Source organism: Ammodytes marinus (assembly GCF_949987685.1).
Source record: "Ammodytes marinus genome assembly, chromosome: 14".
Taxonomy (NCBI): domain Eukaryota; kingdom Metazoa; phylum Chordata; class Actinopteri; order Uranoscopiformes; family Ammodytidae; genus Ammodytes; species Ammodytes marinus.
Genome location: NC_137218.1, coordinates 898,543 through 913,522, shown reverse-complemented (window position 1 = coordinate 913,522; position 14,980 = coordinate 898,543).

The following is a 14,980-nucleotide window of genomic DNA, read 5'->3' as shown; positions in this document are numbered from 1 at the left end:
GTTAGCAGGGCTGTGTCCCCCTGATCTAAAGTGTAACCATGCACCAGGTACTAATGTTAGCAGGGCTGTGTCCCCCTGATCTAAAGTGTAACCATGCACTAGGTACTAATGTTAGCAGGGCGGTGTCCCCCTGATCTAAAGTGTAACCATGCACTAGGTACTAATGTTAGCAGGGCTGTGTCCCCCTGATCTAAAGTGTAACCATGCACTAGGTACTAATGTTAGCAGGGCTGTGTCCCCCTGATCTAAAGTGTAACCATGCACTAGGTACTAATGTTAGCAGGGCTGTGTCCCCCTGATCTAAAGTGTAACCATGCACTAGGTACTAATGTTAGCAGGGCAGTGTCCCCCTGATCTAAAGTGTAACCATGCACTAGGTACTAATGTTAGCAGGGCTGTGTCCCCCTGATCTAAAGTGTAACCATGCACTAGGTACTAATGTTAGCAGGGCTGTGTCCCCCTGATCTAAAGTGTAACCATGCACTAGGTACTAATGTTAGCAGGGCGGTGTCCCCCTGATCTAAAGTGTAACCATGCACTAGGTACTAATGTTAGCAGGGCTGTGTCCCCCTGATCTAAAGTGTAACCATGCACTAGGTACTAATGTTAGCAGGGCTGTGTCCCCCTGATCTAAAGTGTAACCATGCACTAGGTACTAATGTTAGCAGGGCTGTGTCCCCCTGATCTAAAGTGTAACCATGCATCAGGTACTAATGTTAGCAGGGCGGTGTCCCCCTGATCTGAAGTGTAACCATGCATCAGGTACTAATGTTAGCAGGGCGGTGTCCCCCTGATCTAAAGTGTAACCATGCATCAGGTACTAATGTTAGCAGGGCTGCGTCCCCCTGATCTGAAGTGTAACCATGCACTAGGTACTAATGTTAGCAGGGCTGCGTCCCCCTGATCTAAAGTGTAACCATGCACCAGGTACTAATGTTAGCAGGGCTGTGTCCCCCTGATCTAAAGTGTAACCATGCACTAGGTACTAATGTTAGCAGGGCGGTGTTCCACTGATCTAAAGTGTAACCATGCACTAGGTACTAATGTTAGCAGGGCGGTGTCCCCCTGATCTGAAGTGTAACCATGCATCAGGTACTAATGTTAGCAGGGCTGTGTCCCCCTGATCTAAAGTGTAACCATGCACTAGGTACTAATGTTAGCAGGGCGGTGTCCCCCTGATCTAAAGTGTAACCATGCACTAGGTACTAATGTTAGCAGGGCTGTGTCCCCCTGATCTAAAGTGTAACCATGCACTAGGTACTAATGTTAGCAGGGCTGTGTCCCCCTGATCTAAAGTGTAACCATGCATCAGGTACTAATGTTAGCAGGGCGGTGTCCCCTGATCTAAAGTGTAACCATGCATCAGGTACTAATGTTAGCAGGGCTGTGTCCCCCTGATCTAAAGTGTAACCATGCATCAGGTACTAATGTTAGCAGGGCTGTGTCCCCCTGATCTAAAGTGTAACCATGCATCAGGTACTAATGTTAGCAGGGCTGTGTCCCCTGATCTAAAGTGTAACCATGCATCAGGTACTAATGTTAGCAGGGCTGTGTCCCCCTGATCTAAAGTGTAACCATGCATCAGGTACTAATGTTAGCAGGGCTGTGTCCCCCTGATCTAAAGTGTAACCATGCACCAGGTACTAATGTTAGCAGGGCTGTGTCCCCTGATCTAAAGTGTAACCATGCATCAGGTACTAATGTTAGCAGGGCTGTGTCCCCTGATCTAAAGTGTAACCATGCATCAGGTACTAATGTTAGCAGGGCTGTGTCCCCCTGATCTAAAGTGTAACCATGCATCAGGTACTAATGTTAGCAGGGCGGTGTCCCCTGATCTGAAGTGTAACCATGCATCAGGTACTAATGTTAGCAGGGCGGTGTCCCCCTGATCTAAAGTGTAACCATGCATCAGGTACTAATGTTAGCAGGGCGGTGTCCCCTGATCTGAAGTGTAACCATGCATCAGGTACTAATGTTAGCAGGGCTGTGTTCACTAAACATGTTCACAGTTGAATGTTATTGTTCAAATCTTGCTATCTTTTTCCTGCTTGTCGATCCATATTCTTATTTGCCACATTGACTATATCTACATTTACACACACACACACACACACACACACACACACACACACACACACACACACAGATGTTTATGTCTTATGGTGGTTCTAATATGTGGGTGAATGACAAATAAGACCCAAAAAAGGTTAAAATAAATATCACAAAACAAACAGCACCTGAATGAGGCTGCGGTGAAAGCCTGGAAAAGCATCACAAAAGAAGAATGCAAAAGTGTTGTGATGTCACTGGGTCACAGGCTTGATGCAGTTATTGCAAGTGAAGGATTTGTGACAAAATATTAAGTCTTATTAATTTTAATTTATTTTAGGTCAATCTGTTCCAATACTTTTGCTCACCTAAACATGTGGTGTTCCTTTACAAATAATGATATCTTCTCAGTTGTGTATCAGATCCAGATGTGAATACCTGGAAATGAAAGCTGAAATGTTGAGCTATTGTCTCATATTCATATTTTGGTGTCAAACCCAAATGTTTCCAGTCTACAGCAAAAATAAAGGAATTGGCCTCACTGTTCTGATACTTATGGAGGGGACTGTACATACAAATAAAGGTGTTTATTTTATACGGTTAATGTTTATATGTGTTATTAATGATTCTATAATAGATAGATCTACATACAGCTCTGGAAAAAATAAAGAGTCCACTCCAAATGTTCAGTGTCTCTCGTTTGACTCTTTATAGGAATATGTTTGAGCAGAATGAACATTTTGGTTTTATAATATAAACTACTGACAACATTTCTACCAAATTCACAATAAAAATATTGTCATTCAGAGCATTTTCCATTAGGAATGTAGAGATGAAGAAAGTAGGAAAAACCAGACTGGTCTCTTATTTTTTCCGGGGTTGTAGATATATATCTATCTTCTATATATAAAGCAAGAAACGTCTGTCTGTCTGTGTGTCTGTCTGTCTGTGTGTCTGTCTGTGTGTGTGTCTGTCTGTCTGTCTGTGACTCGTATATCTCTCTCACTGTTAGTCAGATCGGCCTGAGCTTCTGGATATGGCATGCGCACGGCAGGAAGGTGTGCATCCTTGATTGATTATGAAGTTTTGGATCAAATATGTAGAAGTTATCATATTTATATCATGCTGGCGGCGAATACATGCGCACACTGAAGGCCACAGTAACGACGGGCATGAAGTAGTCTCCGGCTAAACCCCGCCTCCCTCTGATTTGATTGGCTGCTGCGACCAAAAGCTTGAAATGAGTGACAGCGACACACACACAGCAGACCTGCTTCCTACGGGCCCTGCACTAGTAAATACAAACTGATGAATAGATGCCGGCCTGTGATTGGCTGTTCAGGCGGCCAATGAGAGGGGGCGAACAGACACTGATTCATGTTGAAGCTTTTAATGTTTTTCACATTTTACATTTAAATAAAGAAAAATTTAAATCATAAAAAAAATAATAAAATAAAGATTTAAAACAAACAAAGGCAACGACGATGACCCACAATGCACTGCAACGATGACCCACAATGCACTGCAGGAGGTTTGGCTTCTTTCTGTCTGCGTAGAGTTAAAGATGGAGTCAGTGATTCTGGAGAACAGTTGTTCAAGAAAATCACTTTTAGTCAAAATCAGTGAATATCTCCTCATGATCCGCCACCTGTCTGTACTGTGTGTGGACTGCAAATAAATTCAGTGTATAGATAGATAGATAGATAGATAGATAGATAGATGGATAGATAGATAGATGGATGGATAGATAGATAGATAGATAGATAGATAGATAGATAGATAGATAGATAGATAGATAGATAGATAGATAGATAGATAGATAGATAGATAGATAGATAGATAGATAGATAGATAGATAGATATTTTATTGATCCTGAAGGAAATTCTGAATGTGAATCTGAAAGTGTTAATACACAGCCTAGGCTTTGTAAACAGGCATGTAAACAAAGGGCCCAACGTAGTTTTATATTAACACTGGCTTGTTTTCCAGTGCACACACTGAAGGCACAGACAGGTAGCAGATCATGAGGAGATATTCACTGATTTAGACAGAAAGTGATTTTCACAACAAGCGTTCTCCAGAATCACTGACTACACCTTTAATATTCAGACATTTTTATTCTTCCGTCTGAACTATCGGCCCCTCCCCCTTTTCTTCTTCTTCGTGCTTTTCCTCTTGGAGTCCTGAGGCGGTTTCTTCTTGCTCGTTGGTGTCTGTCTCGGTGGTGTTTTGGGTCAGGACTTCTTCGTTGGTGTCTGTCTCCTGTTCGGTAAACACATTTAGAAAAGTTTCATTTGAAGACAAAGATTTACCAGGGCGGCAGTGGCGAAGTGGGTAGGGAGTTCGCCTCTGGTGTGCAGGGTCGGAGGTTCGATCCCCCGTCTCCCCGCCACATGTCGAAGTGTCCCTGGGCAAGGCACTGAACCTCGAATTGCTCCCGATAGTTAGCTTAGTTAGCTTAGCACCCTAGTGCTAAGCCTACCCTGCGTGGTAGCTGCTGCTGCTATCGGTGTATGAATGTGTGTGTGACTGGGTGAATGTGTACAAAAACAATGTAAAGCGCTTTGAGTCTGTGATAAAAGGAGATGTAGCGCTATACAAGTCCATTTACCAGATTTGAAGATGCATACATACTTAGTTGCATACTTGTTAACTCGCATACTTGTTCACTTGCATACATACTTAGTTGCATACTTGTTCACTTTCTTGCATACTTGTTCCCTTACTTGCATACTTGTTCCCTTACTTGCATACTTGTTCACTTGCATACTTATTAACTCGCATACTTGTTCCCTTACTTGCATACTTGTTCCCTTACTTGCATACTTGTTCCCTTACTTCTATACTTGTTCCCTTACTTGCATACTCGTTCACTTGCATACTTATTAACTTGCATACTTGTTCCCTTACTTGCATACTCGTTCACTTGCATACTTATTAACTTGCATACTTGTTCCCTTACTTGCATACTTGTTCACTTCCATACTTATTAACTCGCATACTTGTTCCCTTGCATACTGTATCATATTGTATGGAATGTAAAGCTCACTGAAGGCCTTTGCACACCGGGCGCGTTTTATTCGTGCGATGAATCCGTTAATTAACGAACGTATACAGAGTCAATAAAAGCTTCCACACCAGCGCCGTCATTTCGCATCGCGAATTTGCGTTTTTAATTTTTTCGAACTGAGTTCGATTTTTCTGGGACGTCGCTTCTTGAAGTGAGACGCGACAAAATTCACATTTCAAAACATTCGCTTTTACGTTGCGTTTATTCGCGTCGCGCCCGGTGTGCAAAGGCCTTGAGGCGAATGTTATTTGTGATTTTGGGCTATACAAATAAAACTGATTTGATTTGATACTTGTTCCCTTGCATACTTGTTCACTCGCATACTTGTTCCCTTGCATACATACTTAGTTGTATACCTGTTCACTTGCATAATTGTTAACTCTCTTATTTTTTCCGGGGCTGTAGATATATATATATATATATATAAATATATATTCTATATACTATCTATGATCAAGACAAACAGATGAATAGATGCCGGCCTGTGATTGGCTGTTCAGGCGGCCAATGAGAGAGGGCGAACAGACACTGATTCATGTTGAAGCTTTTAATGTTTTTCACATTTTACATTTAAATAAAGAAAAATTCAAATCATAAAAAAATAATAAAATAAAGATTTAAAACAAACAAAGGCAACGACGATGACCCACAATGCACTACAACGATGACCCACAATGCACTGCAGGAGGTTTGGCTTCTTTCTGTCTGCGTAGAGTTAAAGATGGAGTCAGTGATTCTGGAGAACAGTTGTTCAAGAAAATCACTTTTAGTCAAAATCAGTGAATATCTCCTCATGATCCGCCACCTGTCTGTACTGTGTGTGGACTGCAAATAAATTCAGTGGATAGATAGATAGATGGATAGATAGATAGATAGATAGATAGATAGATAGATAGATAGATAGATAGATAGATAGATAGATAGATAGATAGATAGATAGATAGATAGATATTTTATTGATCCTGAAGGAAATTCTGAATGTGAATCTGAAAGTGTTAATACACAGCCTAGGCTTTGTAAACAGGCATGTAAACAAAGGGCCCAACGTAGTTTTATATTAACACTGGCTTGTTTTCCAGTGCTCACACTGAAGGGACAGACAGGTAGTGGATCATGAGGAGATATTCACTGATTTAGACAGAAAGTGATTTTTACAACAAGCGTTCTCCAGAATCACTGACTGCACCTTTAATATTCAGACATTTTTATTCTTCCGTCTGAACTATCGGCCCCTCCCCCTTTTCTTCTTCTTCTTCGTGCTTTTCCTCTTGGAGTCCTGAGGCGGTTTCTTCTTGCTCGTTGGTGTCTGTCTCGGTGGTGTTTTGGGTCAGGACTTCTTCGTTGGTGTCTGTCTCCTGTTCGGTAAACACATTTAGAAAAGTTTCATTTGAAGACAAAGATTTACCAGGGCGGCAGTGGCGAAGTGGGTAGGGAGTTCGCCTCTGGTGTGCAGGGTCGGAGGTTCGATCCCCCGTCTCCCCACCACATGTCGAAGTGTCCCTGGGCAAGGCACTGAACCTCGAATTGCTCCCGATAGTTAGCTTAGTTAGCTTAGCACCCTAGTGCTAAGCCTACCCTGCGTGGTAGCTGCTGCTGCTATCGGTGTATGAATGTGTGTGTGACTGGGTGAATGTGTACAAAAACAATGTAAAGCGCTTTGAGTCTGTGATAAAAGGAGATATAGCGCTATACAAGTCCATTTACCAGATTTGAAGATGCATACATACTTAGTTGCATACTTGTTAACTCACATACTTAGTTGCATACTTGTTCCCTTACTTGCATATTTGTTCCCTTACTTGCATACTTGTTCCCTTACTTGCATACTTGTTCACTTGCATACTTATTAACTCGCATACTTGTTCCCTTACTTGCATACTTGTTCCCTTACTTCTATACTTGTTCCCTTACTTGCATACTCGTTCACTTGCATACTTATTAACTTGCATACTTGTTCCCTTACTTGCATACTTGTTCACTTCCATACTTATTAACTCGCATACTTGTTCCCTTGCATACTGTATCATATTGTATGGAATGTAAAGCTCACTGAGGCGAATGTTATTTGTGATTTTGGGCTATACAAATAAAACTGATTTGATTTGATACTTGTTCCCTTGCATACTTGTTCACTTGCATACTTGTTCCCTTACTTCTATACTTGTTCCCTTACTTGCATACTCGTTCACTTGCATACTTATTAACTTGCATACTTGTTCCCTTACTTGCATACTTGTTCCCTTACTTCTATACTTGTTCCCTTACTTGCATACTCGTTCACTTGCATACTTATTAACTTGCATACTTGTTCCCTTACTTGCATACTTGTTCACTTCCATACTTATTAACTCGCATACTTGTTCCCTTGCATACTGTATCATATTGTATGGAATGTAAAGCTCACTGAGGCGAATGTTATTTGTGATTTTGGGCTATACAAATAAAACTGATTTGATTTGATACTTGTTCCCTTGCATACTTGTTCACTCGCATACTTGTTCACTTGCATACTTGTTCCCTTACTTCTATACTTGTTCCCTTACTTGCATACTCGTTCACTTGCATACTTATTAACTTGCATACTTGTTCCCTTACTTGCATACTTGTTCCCTTACTTGCATACTTGTTCACTTCCATACTTATTAACTCGCATACTTGTTCCCTTGCATACTGTATCATATTGATGTAAAGCTCACTGAGGCGAATGTTATTTGTGATTTTGGGCTATACAAATAAAACTGATTTGATTTGATACTTGTTCCCTTGCATACTTGTTCACTCGCATACTTGTTCACTTGCATACTTGTTCCCTTACTTGCATACTTGTTCCCTTACTTCTATACTTGTTCCCTTACTTGCATACTTGTTCACTTGCATACTTGTTCCCTTGCATACATACTTAGTTGTATACCTGTTCACTTGCATAATTGTTAACTCTCTTATTTTTTCCGGGGCTGTAGATATATATATATATATATATAAATATATATTCTATATTCTATATACTATCTATGATCAAGACAAACAGATGAATAGATGCCGGCCTGTGATTGGCTGTTCAGGCGGCCAATGAGAGGGGGCGAACAGACACTGATTCATGTTGAAGCTTTTAATGTTTTTCACATTTTACATTTAAATAAAGAAAAATTTAAATCATAAAAAAAATAATAAAATAAAGATTTAAAACAAACAAAGGCAACGACGATGACCCACAATGCACTGCAGGAGGTTTGGCTTCTTTCTGTCTGCGTAGAGTTAAAGATGGAGTCAGTGATTCTGGAGAACAGTTGTTCAAGAAAATCACTTTTAGTCAAAATCAATGAATATCTCCTCATGATCCGCCACCTGTCTGTACTGTGTGTGGACTGCAAATAAATTCAGTGGATAGATAGATAGATAGATAGATAGATAGATAGATAGATAGATAGATAGATAGATAGATAGATAGATAGATAGATAGATAGATAGATAGATAGATAGATAGATAGATAGATAGATAAGATAGATATTTTATTGATCCTGAAGGAAATTCTGAATGTGAATCTGAAAGTGTTAATACACAGCCTAGGCTTTGTAAACAGGCATGTAAACAAAGGGCCCAACGTAGTTTTATATTAACACTGGCTTGTTTTCCAGTGCACACACTGAAGGGACAGACAGGAAGCAGATCATGAGGAGATATTCACTGATTTAGACAGAAAGTGATTTTTACAACAAGCGTTCTCCAGAATCACTGACTGCACCTTTAATATTCAGACATTTTTATTCTTCCGTCTGAACTATCGGCCCCTCCCCCTTTTCTTCTTCTTCTTCGTGCTTTTCCTCTTGGAGTCCTGAGGCGGTTTCTTCTTGCTCGTTGGTGTCTGTCTCGGTGGTGTTTTGGGTCAGGACTTCTTCGTTGGTGTCTGTCTCCTGTTCGGTAAACACATTTAGAAAAGTTTCATTTGAAGACAAAGATTTACCAGGGCGGCAGTGGCGAAGTGGGTAGGGAGTTCGCCTCTGGTGTGCAGGGTCGGAGGTTCGATCCCCCGTCTCCCCACCACATGTCGAAGTGTCCCTGGGCAAGGCACTGAACCTCGAATTGCTCCCGATAGTTAGCTTAGTTAGCTTAGCACCCTAGTGCTAAGCCTACCCTGCGTGGTAGCTGCTGCTGCTATCGGTGTATGAATGTGTGTGTGACTGGGTGAATGTGTACAAAAACAATGTAAAGCGCTTTGAGTCTGTGATAAAAGGAGATATAGCGCTATACAAGTCCATTTACCAGATTTGAAGATGCATACATACTTAGTTGCATACTTGTTAACTCACATACTTAGTTGCATACTTGTTCCCTTACTTGCATATTTGTTCCCTTACTTGCATACTTGTTCCCTTACTTGCATACTTGTTCACTTGCATACTTATTAACTCGCATACTTGTTCCCTTACTTGCATACTTGTTCCCTTACTTCTATACTTGTTCCCTTACTTGCATACTCGTTCACTTGCATACTTATTAACTTGCATACTTGTTCCCTTACTTGCATACTTGTTCACTTCCATACTTATTAACTCGCATACTTGTTCCCTTGCATACTGTATCATATTGTATGGAATGTAAAGCTCACTGAGGCGAATGTTATTTGTGATTTTGGGCTATACAAATAAAACTGATTTGATTTGATACTTGTTCCCTTGCATACTTGTTCACTTGCATACTTGTTCCCTTACTTCTATACTTGTTCCCTTACTTGCATACTCGTTCACTTGCATACTTATTAACTTGCATACTTGTTCCCTTACTTGCATACTTGTTCCCTTACTTCTATACTTGTTCCCTTACTTGCATACTCGTTCACTTGCATACTTATTAACTTGCATACTTGTTCCCTTACTTGCATACTTGTTCACTTCCATACTTATTAACTCGCATACTTGTTCCCTTGCATACTGTATCATATTGTATGGAATGTAAAGCTCACTGAGGCGAATGTTATTTGTGATTTTGGGCTATACAAATAAAACTGATTTGATTTGATACTTGTTCCCTTGCATACTTGTTCACTCGCATACTTGTTCACTTGCATACTTGTTCCCTTACTTCTATACTTGTTCCCTTACTTGCATACTCGTTCACTTGCATACTTATTAACTTGCATACTTGTTCCCTTACTTGCATACTTGTTCCCTTACTTGCATACTTGTTCACTTCCATACTTATTAACTCGCATACTTGTTCCCTTGCATACTGTATCATATTGATGTAAAGCTCACTGAGGCGAATGTTATTTGTGATTTTGGGCTATACAAATAAAACTGATTTGATTTGATACTTGTTCCCTTGCATACTTGTTCACTCGCATACTTGTTCACTTGCATACTTGTTCCCTTACTTGCATACTTGTTCCCTTACTTCTATACTTGTTCCCTTACTTGCATACTTGTTCACTTGCATACTTGTTCCCTTGCATACATACTTAGTTGTATACCTGTTCACTTGCATAATTGTTAACTCTCTTATTTTTTCCGGGGCTGTAGATATATATATATATATATATAAATATATATTCTATATTCTATATACTATCTATGATCAAGACAAACAGATGAATAGATGCCGGCCTGTGATTGGCTGTTCAGGCGGCCAATGAGAGGGGGCGAACAGACACTGATTCATGTTGAAGCTTTTAATGTTTTTCACATTTTACATTTAAATAAAGAAAAATTTAAATCATAAAAAAAATAATAAAATAAAGATTTAAAACAAACAAAGGCAACGACGATGACCCACAATGCACTGCAGGAGGTTTGGCTTCTTTCTGTCTGCGTAGAGTTAAAGATGGAGTCAGTGATTCTGGAGAACAGTTGTTCAAGAAAATCACTTTTAGTCAAAATCAATGAATATCTCCTCATGATCCGCCACCTGTCTGTACTGTGTGTGGACTGCAAATAAATTCAGTGGATAGATAGATAGATAGATAGATAGATAGATAGATAGATAGATAGATAGATAGATAGATAGATAGATAGATAGATAGATAGATAGATAGATAGATAGATAGATAGATAGATAGATAGATAGATAGATAGATAAGATAGATATTTTATTGATCCTGAAGGAAATTCTGAATGTGAATCTGAAAGTGTTAATACACAGCCTAGGCTTTGTAAACAGGCATGTAAACAAAGGGCCCAACGTAGTTTTATATTAACACTGGCTTGTTTTCCAGTGCACACACTGAAGGGACAGACAGGAAGCAGATCATGAGGAGATATTCACTGATTTAGACAGAAAGTGATTTTTACAACAAGCGTTCTCCAGAATCACTGACTGCACCTTTAATATTCAGACATTTTTATTCTTCCGTCTGAACTATCGGCCCCTCCCCCTTTTCTTCTTCTTCTTCGTGCTTTTCCTCTTGGAGTCCTGAGGCGGTTTCTTCTTGCTCGTTGGTGTCTGTCTCGGTGGTGTTTTGGGTCAGGACTTCTTCGTTGGTGTCTGTCTCCTGTTCGGTAAACACATTTAGAAAAGTTTCATTTGAAGACAAAGATTTACCAGGGCGGCAGTGGCGAAGTGGGTAGGGAGTTCGCCTCTGGTGTGCAGGGTCGGAGGTTCGATCCCCCGTCTCCCCACCACATGTCGAAGTGTCCCTGGGCAAGGCACTGAACCTCGAATTGCTCCCGATAGTTAGCTTAGTTAGCTTAGCACCCTAGTGCTAAGCCTACCCTGCGTGGTAGCTGCTGCTGCTATCGGTGTATGAATGTGTGTGTGACTGGGTGAATGTGTACAAAAACAATGTAAAGCGCTTTGAGTCTGTGATAAAAGGAGATATAGCGCTATACAAGTCCATTTACCAGATTTGAAGATGCATACATACTTAGTTGCATACTTGTTAACTCACATACTTAGTTGCATACTTGTTCCCTTACTTGCATATTTGTTCCCTTACTTGCATACTTGTTCCCTTACTTGCATACTTGTTCACTTGCATACTTATTAACTCGCATACTTGTTCCCTTACTTGCATACTTGTTCCCTTACTTCTATACTTGTTCCCTTACTTGCATACTCGTTCACTTGCATACTTATTAACTTGCATACTTGTTCCCTTACTTGCATACTTGTTCACTTCCATACTTATTAACTCGCATACTTGTTCCCTTGCATACTGTATCATATTGTATGGAATGTAAAGCTCACTGAGGCGAATGTTATTTGTGATTTTGGGCTATACAAATAAAACTGATTTGATTTGATACTTGTTCCCTTGCATACTTGTTCACTTGCATACTTGTTCCCTTACTTCTATACTTGTTCCCTTACTTGCATACTCGTTCACTTGCATACTTATTAACTTGCATACTTGTTCCCTTACTTGCATACTTGTTCCCTTACTTCTATACTTGTTCCCTTACTTGCATACTCGTTCACTTGCATACTTATTAACTTGCATACTTGTTCCCTTACTTGCATACTTGTTCACTTCCATACTTATTAACTCGCATACTTGTTCCCTTGCATACTGTATCATATTGTATGGAATGTAAAGCTCACTGAGGCGAATGTTATTTGTGATTTTGGGCTATACAAATAAAACTGATTTGATTTGATACTTGTTCCCTTGCATACTTGTTCACTCGCATACTTGTTCACTTGCATACTTGTTCCCTTACTTCTATACTTGTTCCCTTACTTGCATACTCGTTCACTTGCATACTTATTAACTTGCATACTTGTTCCCTTACTTGCATACTTGTTCCCTTACTTGCATACTTGTTCACTTCCATACTTATTAACTCGCATACTTGTTCCCTTGCATACTGTATCATATTGATGTAAAGCTCACTGAGGCGAATGTTATTTGTGATTTTGGGCTATACAAATAAAACTGATTTGATTTGATACTTGTTCCCTTGCATACTTGTTCACTCGCATACTTGTTCACTTGCATACTTGTTCCCTTACTTGCATACTTGTTCCCTTACTTCTATACTTGTTCCCTTACTTGCATACTTGTTCACTTGCATACTTGTTCCCTTGCATACATACTTAGTTGTATACCTGTTCACTTGCATAATTGTTAACTCTCTTATTTTTTCCGGGGCTGTAGATATATATATATATATATAAATATATATTCTATATTCTATATACTATCTATGATCAAGACAAACAGATGAATAGATGCCGGCCTGTGATTGGCTGTTCAGGCGGCCAATGAGAGGGGGCGAACAGACACTGATTCATGTTGAAGCTTTTAATGTTTTTCACATTTTACATTTAAATAAAGAAAAATTTAAATCATAAAAAAAATAATAAAATAAAGATTTAAAACAAACAAAGGCAACGACGATGACCCACAATGCACTGCAGGAGGTTTGGCTTCTTTCTGTCTGCGTAGAGTTAAAGATGGAGTCAGTGATTCTGGAGAACAGTTGTTCAAGAAAATCACTTTTAGTCAAAATCAATGAATATCTCCTCATGATCCGCCACCTGTCTGTACTGTGTGTGGACTGCAAATAAATTCAGTGGATAGATAGATAGATAGATAGATAGATAGATAGATAGATAGATAGATAGATAGATAGATAGATAGATAGATAGATAGATAGATAGATAGATAGATAGATAGATAGATAAGATAGATATTTTATTGATCCTGAAGGAAATTCTGAATGTGAATCTGAAAGTGTTAATACACAGCCTAGGCTTTGTAAACAGGCATGTAAACAAAGGGCCCAACGTAGTTTTATATTAACACTGGCTTGTTTTCCAGTGCACACACTGAAGGGACAGACAGGAAGCAGATCATGAGGAGATATTCACTGATTTAGACAGAAAGTGATTTTTACAACAAGCGTTCTCCAGAATCACTGACTGCACCTTTAATATTCAGACATTTTTATTCTTCCGTCTGAACTATCGGCCCCTCCCCCTTTTCTTCTTCTTCTTCGTGCTTTTCCTCTTGGAGTCCTGAGGCGGTTTCTTCTTGCTCGTTGGTGTCTGTCTCGGTGGTGTTTTGGGTCAGGACTTCTTCGTTGGTGTCTGTCTCCTGTTCGGTAAACACATTTAGAAAAGTTTCATTTGAAGACAAAGATTTACCAGGGCGGCAGTGGCGAAGTGGGTAGGGAGTTCGCCTCTGGTGTGCAGGGTCGGAGGTTCGATCCCCCGTCTCCCCACCACATGTCGAAGTGTCCCTGGGCAAGGCACTGAACCTCGAATTGCTCCCGATAGTTAGCTTAGTTAGCTTAGCACCCTAGTGCTAAGCCTACCCTGCGTGGTAGCTGCTGCTGCTATCGGTGTATGAATGTGTGTGTGACTGGGTGAATGTGTACAAAAACAATGTAAAGCGCTTTGAGTCTGTGATAAAAGGAGATATAGCGCTATACAAGTCCATTTACCAGATTTGAAGATGCATACATACTTAGTTGCATACTTGTTAACTCACATACTTAGTTGCATACTTGTTCCCTTACTTGCATATTTGTTCCCTTACTTGCATACTTGTTCCCTTACTTGCATACTTGTTCACTTGCATACTTATTAACTCGCATACTTGTTCCCTTACTTGCATACTTGTTCCCTTACTTCTATACTTGTTCCCTTACTTGCATACTCGTTCACTTGCATACTTATTAACTTGCATACTTGTTCCCTTACTTGCATACTTGTTCACTTCCATACTTATTAACTCGCATACTTGTTCCCTTGCATACTGTATCATATTGTATGGAATGTAAAGCTCACTGAGGCGAATGTTATTTGTGATTTTGGGCTATACAAATAAAACTGATTTGATTTGATACTTGTTCCCTTGCATACTTGTTCACTTGCATACTTGTTCCCTTACTTCTATACTTGTTCCCTTACTTGCATACTC